Source organism: Onychomys torridus, chromosome 8 (genome assembly GCF_903995425.1).
Source record: "Onychomys torridus chromosome 8, mOncTor1.1, whole genome shotgun sequence".
NCBI classification, from domain to species: Eukaryota; Metazoa; Chordata; class Mammalia; order Rodentia; family Cricetidae; genus Onychomys; species Onychomys torridus.
The window spans coordinates 89,522,631-89,532,776 of record NC_050450.1 but is presented as its reverse complement, the minus strand read 5'-3'; the positions used below and the strand labels follow the sequence as shown (position 1 = coordinate 89,532,776).

General features: G+C 45.8%; 1 non-coding gene across 1 annotated transcript; it reads right to left on the bottom strand.

Annotated features, from left to right (window-relative positions):
* Positions 1-822: 822 nt before the first annotated feature.
* LOC118590569 lies at positions 823-1,014 on the bottom strand. The gene has a single exon (XR_004945843.1). It is a non-coding gene; the product is annotated as a U2 spliceosomal RNA (small nuclear RNA).
* Positions 1,015-10,146: the final 9,132 nt, after the last annotated feature.

The following is a 10,146-nucleotide window of genomic DNA, read 5'->3' as shown; positions in this document are numbered from 1 at the left end:
TTTTGGGGGTTAGGATGTAACTCATGATCATATCTGTGTCTAGCTAGCTAGCATTCTTGAAAACCTAAGAAAGATCCTCTGCACAAAGGGGAAATTTTTTTTTTTTAATTTCACATGCATTGGTGTTCTTCCTGTATGCATGTCTGCTGAGGGTGTCACCCTAGAGTCACAGACAGTTGTATGTAAGTCACCATGTGCTGGGAATTGAACCCAGGTCCTCTGAAAGAGCAGTGGGCTTAACTGCTCTCTAGCCCCTTGTCTGTTTTTCAATGCAAGGTAGCCCTGGCTGTCCTGTAACTCAAGACATCAACCTGCATCTGTTCCCCTGCCCCCACCCCAAATGCTGAGATTAAAGGTTTGTGGACTTAGCTCAGAAGTAGAGCTCTTGCCTAGCAAGCTCAAGGCCCTGGGTTCGGTCCTCAGCTCTAAAAAAGGAAAAAAAGTGGGGGCATGGGAAAGGCGCAAGGCGCAAGACTAGGAGACCAAAAAATATAAAATAAAATAATTTAAGCCGGGCAGTAGTGTTACACCACTTTCAGTGCTGATCTACAAAGTTCCAGGTTCCAGGACAGGCAGAGCTATACAGAGAAAAACTGCCACGAAAGACAAGGTAAGAATAAAATAAATACAATTAAGCATATTTAATGCTATGCTTCCATTAAAAGATATGGTTCAGAAGTCAAAGACAACAGGATTAACACAGCATTGAATTCAAGGCCAGTTTTCCCCACAGCATTGAATTCAAGGCCAGTTTTCCCCACAGAAAATAGATAAGAAGTAAAACAAAAAGTCTCTATTTAAAACAAAGATAAAGACCCCCCGAGGGGGTGCACCGTTCCTGGAGATACTGCAATACCAGGTCGATGCGTGGAGTGGACGGAGCAAGCTCCTATTCCAACTCCTAGTTCCAAAAATCCATTTAATGTATTGTCCTCGGATAGAGGACGTATACAGATATTAAACTGATAAGAACAGATACTACACTTGATCTTAGCCAAAAGGCCGAGAAGCGATAGCGAGGTTTCCGCCCATACCGATGCCGTCCTCTCATCATCCCTCTTTAACTCGTGGTGAGCTCCGAACGTGGCTCTGTCTCCCACCGTGCTCACCACTGGACTCTGCTACAAATTTCTTATGCCCCTCAGGTTTCACAAAAAACTTCGCATGCGTGAGAGACCCTCGCTTTTTTCCCCAACGGAAGCGTGGTCTCTGAGAGATTTGCATGCTCCGCCCTGCCGCGGAGGGGCGTGGCCACCGAGAGCCGACTGCACCCCGGAGCTGTCCAAGGATCCCTGTGTAAGAGGCTGGAGACTTCCTCTTAGGTTGCAAGTGAAGGATGGGGCAGAAGATGACCAAGATGGGCTGCAAAGCAGTTTAAGGGAGTGAGCTCTTGGAGGCCGGCGGTCCGCTCCTTGTCGAAGACAACATGATGACGTACAACACACACAAGAAAAGCCCAGACTTTGGTATACTTAGTTAATTAAGTAGCTAATGCCGGGCGATGGTGGTGCATGCCTTTAATCCCAGCACTCGGGAGGCAGAGGCAGGAGGATCATTGTGAGTTCGAGGCCAGCCTGGTCTACCGAGCGAGATCCAGGAAAGAAGACGCAAAGCTACACAGAGAAACCCTGTCTTGAAAAACCAAAAAAAAAAAAAAAAAGTAGCTAATTAGTTTATAAACAAGATTTCTCAACATAGCCCTGCCTGGCTTCAAATTTGTGATTCTTCTGCCTTGGTCTCCCAGGTCCTGGGATTGTAGGTATGGCATCTAAAAGCTCTTCATATGTTGAGAAGCACATTTCCCGTGGTGTGGCTTGGATTCTTCCTTCCTTGCTTCCTCATTTCCTTTCCCTTTTTCTGAGGCAAGGTGTTCTGGAACTCAGTACATAATCCATGTTATGGGGTAGTCACCAGATAAGACTGCTCAGACAAGCCAATAGAAAGTCTGTGTTGAACCGGCCAGCAGCTACACCACCTGTTTGGGATCCCAGTGTACCCATGAACCTTTCTCAGGGTGAGCTTTTAAGCACAAAAACCATATCCTGGATTGACATACTTCAGCTAACAAGAACAGTTAGCCAGAAGCAGAACTACAGAAGCCAAAAAGCAAGGTTGGTACATTTAGAGACTGCCAGAACTATGGACTTTGATGGGTTAGGCCTTTGTTTTAGTTTAGGCAGGTGGTGCTGTCTACATGCTGAGTTTTACAGCCTGAATGGTACTGCCATCATGGAATCAGTTGTGCTAAGGTCTGGGAGTCTACCAGGGTCTAGTGTCCTGTTACAGTCCATACTGGCTCTGAACTTGAAATCCTCCTGCCTCAGCATCCTGAGTGCTGGAATTACAAGCTTGGGCCACTATTTTTTTGTTTGTTTGTTTTGTTTTTTCCCAGAGAAAGTTTCTCTGTTTAGCCTTGGCTGTCCTGGAACTCAGAGACCTACCTGCCTCCAAGTACTGAGATGATTAAAGAAGTGTGCCACCATGCCCAGCTCTGGATTTATTTATTTTTTGTCATCTTTATCTGAATGTGTTGTTTTGGGAGGCCTTTCTTGTTTGGTGTGTGTGTGTGTGTGTGTGTGTGTGTGTGTGTGTGTGTGTGTTGCGGGATCTAATCCAGGCAGGTGCTCTACCACTCTGCAGTCTGGCTAGCATCTTGGTCCTTCATCAAAGGTCACAGGTAACACTAGCTCTCAGACCCACATGATTCCTTCCTTGGTCTTCTGAACCTTGGGATGGGCTCCAAATTTCCACAGGGATGAAAAGCTTTCTAGTTCTAGTTCAGGGGTGGTTTTCCTAAGTGGTGCTGTATCAAACAAGGATGCAGTGAGGGAACAGCAGCTGGACTTGAGAAGAGCAGGGGACTGTGAGAGCCCACAGGGGCTTCCTAGTGAGAATCTGAGCTTGCTTTACCCAGCAGGGCTGCATATCAAGATGATTCGACCCCAGGAGTGGTTACCAGGTGTTTGGAAGGGTCTACACTTGGCTGTACAGTGTGCTTTGATCTTGTGAGGGGGAGGTCTTTTGCTCCTCTCCTTGGCATGTTATAAAAAGCCCTTTCAGTAAAGTATGAGGCCGTTGGGTATTGACCCGGGCCCTCCTGAAGCTATCCTTGTGTTTCTTTCTTCTCATTGGCTAGGTCTCTCGTTCCATCTGATATTTCCTTATTCCTCTCTCCTCCGCCTAAGAACACTCCAAAAGGTGGGAGCTGGACTCCCACAGGGGACTTGCCCAGCTTTGGGTTCACAACCTTTCATGCTCCAAGCCCCATCAGCCCCTAATACCTTCCCCCTCCGCATGGCCCCCGTTCTTCCTGGCAGGAAGTCCCAGCACCAGACCTTGAATCCTAATTCTGTGTCTAAAACCACCAGCGGGTGATTGATCTCCCGTTGCCTTGGCCCACAGACCCTGGGGGTTTCCTTTTATGTTCAGTAAGGGCTCTGTCTGTGAGCAATGTCACAGACATCGGTCTCCACCTGACTTCTGATGGCCTCCAGACTCCTGTAATCCCTCCATACCAGCTTGATCTAACTATAAAACCTCTCAGTCTTCGGAAGAGCCACTTCTGCATGGGCCCCAGACAAGGGGACCTCTGCCATTCTGCAGTTACCTCCAGGATGTCCTACCTGCTCTTGTTTCTCAGGCCTTAGATACTGGGGGCCACTCTCCTTTCCTTCCACAAGTCTCCACTTTCCTTTGCTTCGGGCACCACATTTGTGTGGTCTTTTAAAGTCTATTCCTGGGGACTGAAGGGATGGCTCAATGGTTATGAGCACTGGCTGCTCTTCCAGAGGGCCTGGGTTCAATTCCCAGCACCCACATGGCCGCTCACAACCATCTGTAACTCCAGTTCCAGGGGATCTGACACCCTCACACGGACATACATACAGGTAAAACACCAATGCCACAAAAATTTAAAAAAAGAAAGAAAGAAATTTGGGGTTGGGGGTTTAGTTCAGTAGTAGAGCAGAGTGTTTGCCTAGCAAGCACAAGGCCCTAGGTTCGGTCCTAAGTTCCAGGAAAAAAAAAAAAAAAAGACAAAATAACAAATAAAGTGTGTCCTGTGGGGCTGGAGAGATGTTCCCGCTCCTAAGAGCACTGGCTGCTTTTCCATAGGACCCAGGCTCAGTTCCCAGCACCCACATGGCAGCTCACAACCATCTGTAACTTCAGTTCTAGGGGATCCAATGCCCCCTGGCTTCCGTGGGCACTGCAAATACATGGTGCCCAGACATGTGTACAGGCAAAACACCCATAAACATTAAATTGTTAAAAAAAATTTAAAGGATGCCTATTTCTCCTTTTCATTCCCAATAGCATGCTATTTTCATTTAGGAGATCTTGATTCAAGCTCTGGCTGTATCACTGAGAAGTCATGGGGACAAGGTATCTGAGAGCCTTTAAGAGACCCACATAGTTAGACTTGGAGCCCCACCTCGGACTCTCTGCTGACTTGCTGCATAGTCTTGGTTGAATCATTTTTCCCCAGGTTTCTTCTTATGCAAACCTGGGAGGCCAGACTCATGGGCTCTAGGATTATACCAGTGTTCTGCCTCCTTGAGCACCCAGTTTCCAACCTCCTAGCCTGTCTTTTAGGGAAGAGGAGCTATCCTTGTTGCCAGACCCTTGAATGTTGAACTCCTGACTAAGTTGGAAAGTTCTCAACACACTTAGAGCCTACTGGGCTCAGAACATCTCAGAAGCCCCAGAAACTGTACTAGGAAGATGGTTTACTGGATAAAGCTCTTGTCATTCAAGCATGAGGACTCAAGTTCAAATCCTCAGGCACTCTGTATCTGTTTATCTAAATCTCTAGGGCAAGAGATGGGATGCCCTGAGGAGACCCTTTGTCCTGTTTCCTCTTTCTTCCCACAGAGCTTAGGGCCAGCCTGTGGTCACATATACCACCTAAACATAAACAGAAAGAGGTTTTAGCAAAATGTATTATTGTTTAAAAATGTATTCTATGTCTCCAAGAATAAGTTCAAAAACCTTTCTTTTAGGGGGCTGGAGAGATGGCTCCATGGGTAAGAGCACTGACTGCTCTTCCAGATGACCCAGGTTCAATTTCCAACACCTACGTATAGACAGTTCACAACTGTCTATAACTCTAGTCCTAGGGACTCCACCACCACCTTCGGGCTTCCTTGGCTACTAGGCATGCATGTGATGCAAAGACAAACACACATACATATATGCACAAATTTAAAATACGTTATGTTTATTAATGTTTATGTGTGTGGCTGATGAGTGGGGACATGTAGGTGCCAAAGCACACGGTGGAGATAAGAGGGCAATTTAAGGGAGTCAGTTCTCTCCTTCTACGTTTTGGGTCCCAAGGTTCAAAGTCAGGTTGTCAGTATTGGTGGCAAGTGCCTTTATCCACCGAATTATCTAAAAGGAGACTACATATTTGTGGGATATTAGTGCTTCTATATCGGTTTTATCTTCTTAAAAGTTTCTTTGGGTGTATTTTTCCAGCTTGTTACACTTACAAGCTCTCCATACTCTATTTTGGTACAGATCGTACAGTTTGATTTTGTGCTTGTGTGTAGGTTTGTGTGCATGGAGAGGACAAAGGTCAGTCTTGGATGTTACTCTTCAGGCACCATACTCCTTGATGATGTTGTTTTTGAAACAAACTCTCTTACAGGCTTGGAACTCACCCAGTAGGCTAGGTTTGCTGGCCACTGAGCCTGTTTGGGCGCCTCCATAGCACTGAGATTGCAAGCATGCACCGCCACACCAAGGTCTGAATCTGAACTCAGGTTCTCATACTTGCATGGCAAACACTTTACTGCCTGAGCGATCTTCCCAGCTCCCATAGAGCTGGATTAAGAAAGAAATCAAAACGCACTGCTTATTGCTATACCACCTCAGGCAGACCTAAGAGAGAGGCCTCAGGAGGAGTCTTGTAATTTTCTTCTGTGTTTTGTAATTTTCTGTGAGTTGTGTAAACCTTCCCCTTCCCTAAGGAGGTAATGTTTCTTTTCTTTTCTTTTTTTTTTAGGAGTTAATGTTTCAATCAGGAGGAAATAGTTACACAACAGAGGATTTGTTTATTTTGGGTGGTGGTAGTGGTGGTGGTGGTGGTGGTTTCCAGCAAGAGTTTCTCTGTGTAGCCTTGACTGTCCTAGAACTAACCAGACTGGCCTTGAACTCACAGAGATACACCTGCCTCTGCCTCCCCAGTGCTGGGATCAAAGGTGTGCGCCACCACTTGGCTGGGGATTTTGTTTTCCTCTTTTCTTTTTCTTCTTTCTTTCTTTCTTTCTTTCTTTCTTTCTTCTCTTTCTCTCTTCCTCCCTCCCTCCCTCCCTCCCTCCCTCCCTTCTTTCTTTCTTTCTTTCTTTCTTTCTTTCTTTTTTTTCTGAGACAGGATATCTCTGTGTAGCTTTGCGCCTTTCCAGGAACTCGCTCTGTAGACCAGGCTGGCCTCGAACTCACAGAGATCCGCCTGCCTCTGCCTTCTGAGTGCTGGGATTAAAGGAGTGCACCACCACACTTGGGTGTCTCTGGGTCTTTAATGACAAGCTTTAGAGGCTGGTAAAATGGTTCAACAATCAAATTGAGTGTACTGTTCTTACAGAGGAACTGTTTGGTTCTTGGCACCCATCAGGAAGCTTACAACCCCTTGTAACTTCAGCTCCAGGGAAACGGATACATTTTTCTGGCTTTGGTGAGCATTGCATTCCCATGTACACCCCTCCCACATATACACATAATTAAAAAACAGAATTTTTCAAAAAAAATAATAAGCTTTATTTTTACTTCAAAAATAAATTTTGAAGATTTTATTTTCTTTTTAATCTATACTTATGTGTGTCTGAGTATGTGAGTGCAGGCGTGGGGGGGGCAAAGGAGTAGAAACCTGGAACTGGAGTTACAGATGGTTGTGAGCATTATGTGGGTGCTGGGAATCAAACCCGGGTCCTCTGGAAGGGTATCCAGGGCTGTCAGTCACTGAGCCATCTATCGCTCCAGCTTCCAGGTTTTATCTTAAAAACAAGATGAGGAAGCAAACAAAAAGTGCAGCTCTTTTTTAAATTGTTAATTAACAATGGGGGCGCACGCCTTTAACCCCAGCATTCAGGATGCAGAGGCCAGTGGGTCTCTAAATTCAAGGCCAGCCTGGTCCACAACACGCTTAGTCCCCAGTTGGTGAATTGTTTAAGAAGGATTAGGAGGACTGGAGGATGTGGCCTTGTTAGATAGAGCAGTGTGTCAATGGAGGTGGGCTTTGAGGTCTCAAAAACCCACACTAGACCCAGTGTCTCTCTCTCTCTCTCTCTGCCTGCTGCCTGTGGATCAGGATGTAACCAGGCCCAATGTTTCTCTCTGCCTACTACCCATGGATCAGGATGCAAAAGTGCTCCAGTAATGTGCCTGTCTGCATTCCACCATGATGTTAGTGGACTAACTTTCTAAAACTGTAAGCAAGCTCCCAATTAAATGTTTGTTTGTTTGTTTTTCTTTTTTGAGACAGGGTTTCTGTGTAGACTTGGCTATCCTGGAACTCACTCTGTAGATCAGGCTGGCCTTGAACTCACAGATTCTTCTACCTCTGCCACCCTAGTGCTGAGATTAAAGGCATGTACCATTACCACCTGACAAATGTTTTCTTTTCTTTCTTTCTTTCTTTCTTTTTTTTTTTTTTTTTTTTAAGATTTATTTATTTATTATGTATACAGCATGTATGACCAGAAGAGGGCACCAGACCTTACTACAGATGGTTGTGAGCCACCATGTGGTTGCTGGGAATTGAACTCAGGGCCTCTGGAAGAGCAGTCAGTGCTCTTAACCTCTGAGCCATCTCTCCAGCCCTCTTTCTTTCTTTCTTTCTTTCTTTTTTAAATGTTTCTTTTTATGAGTTGCCTTGGTCACAATATTGCTTCACAGCAATAGAACCAAATAACCAAGACAGATGGTACACACCTGTAATTCCAATACTTGGGAAGCTGACACACGTGGATCACGAATTTGAGGCCAGCCTGAATTATATGACAAGACCCATCTTAAAAAACCAAACTATGGCTGGGCAGTGGTGGTGGCATGCTCCTTTAATCCCAGAATTTGGGAGGCAGAGGCAGGAGAATCTCTGAGTTCAAGGCCAGCCTGGTCTACATGCAGAAAGCAAAAAGCCTTGTGCACAAAGGTAAGCACTGGAGAAGCCAGGAAAGTTAACTACACAGCTTAGCTCTTCAATGGAATGAAGTGTGTAGCTGCCTTTCCTGGAATGCTGGGCTGTAGTTCTACAACCTGGCGATCCTTTGGATCTGACGAGACAGGCCCTGCCATGTCTCCCAGAGTTTATGTTTTTACTTATCAAGACCTTTTCCCCTAAGTCTTGAGCAATGCTTTTAGACCATAAACCTCCTCTTATGACTGAAGTCATCTGTGCTTTATAGCAGCCTAAGTGACTTCTATGTTATCTTAGGGCCAGGCCAATCCTGACACCCACAGGCATTCTGTTTACCTCAGTCAAACTCCCTAGACCCTAAATCTTGGGCACTATCTCTGAGTCAACATTACTCAGTCTTGTGAAAGAAGCCAGATGTACTTTGTAAGGAATCTCAGTGTAAACATGTCTTAAATTGATGTGCACATGGGACTGAGTTAATCACTATCTGAATACTTTTTTCAAAAATTGTGCTGTGCTTAAATATGGCTAAAGTTAAATGATCTGGTCCGGACTCTTGAAGTCCTGGTCCAGCACTGGTCACAATAAAACTGGGCTGAGCTGAGTTTCACTCTTGTCTCTTTGTGGACTGTTTTTTCCCTGCCTGCTGCAAAGCCTGCAGGAGAACCACCACAGTCTACAGATCGGAGTTCCAGGACAGCCAGGACTACACAGAGAAATCCTTTCTCGAAAATCCAGCCAAACCAACCAACCAAACAAAAAACCCACTCAACTATGGGGGCTAGAGAGATGGATCCGAAGTTAGGAGTTCTTACGACTCTTCCAGAAGACCTGAGTTCAAGTCTTTGTGGTCACAGGACAGCTCACAAACACCTGTGATTCCAGTCCTAGAGGATCCACTGCCTTTGACTCCAAGGGCACCTGCAGTTCCTTCACACACAAGCAACTAAACAAACTAAACTAACAGTTGGGCAGAGCAGTGCACATTTGTAATCCCAGCACTTAGGAGGTACTGTCAGGAGGATTAGGAGTTCGAGGTCATCCTCTGCTATATCAAAAGTTGGAGGTCGCCATGAGACCCTGTAGCAGAACCAAAAGCACCATTGTTTAAGTGGCTCCACACTGATGTCACCAGAGGGAGGTTTCCTGAGGGCCGGCAGGAGTCAACATCAGATGGTCAGAGGCGGAGGAGATGTGCAGTAGGAGATGAGGGCCTGATGGCCGGAGGAAGATTTACATCAGCAGTAGGGTTGGGAGAGGAAGTGCACACAGGGGAGGCAGGAGGGGCCCTAGGAGGATTGCAAAGGGGGAGGACAGTTTTGACAATCACTCCGGGAACCTTTCCTCCCACATAAACACTGCCTCGGGGGTTTGGAAACCATTTCCCTGAATTCCGGCTGCCAGGCCTGCTCTTCTGTCTCCCCCATCTTAAGATTTTCAACTTCAGAGGAAAATGAGAAGAGGAAGTGCAAAAGGAACTCACTTCCTGTTTTGTCCCCCAAGGAAGAGAGCTGGATGTGCCTTTCACATCTTTCTTACCATTTTCCATAGAAATGTTGTTGCTGCTTTGTTTTGAAACAGGATCTCACCTAGCTCAGGCTGGCCTGGAATTTGTAGCATTCTTCTTGCCTTAGCTCCTCGGGTTCTGGGATTATACATATGAGCCATTGTGCCCCCACTTTTTAGAGTTAGTTTATACAAAGATAAACACGATGTGAAGATGAATGTCCAAGCTGGGTTTAGTGGTACAAACTTGTAATTCAACTCCTTGGGAGGCTGAGGTAGGAGGGTCTTAAGTTCAAGACCAGTCTGGTAACTTAGTGAGAATGTATCTTAAACTTTTTTGGAAAGGTAAACAATCAAAACAGCCAGGCTATGGTGGCACAGGACAAAGGCAGGCAGATCTAGTTCGAGGCCAGCCTGGTCTATAGAACAAGTTCCGGAACAGCCAGGGCTACACAGAGAAACCCTGTCTCAGCAAACCGAAAATAAATAATTTTTAAAAAGGG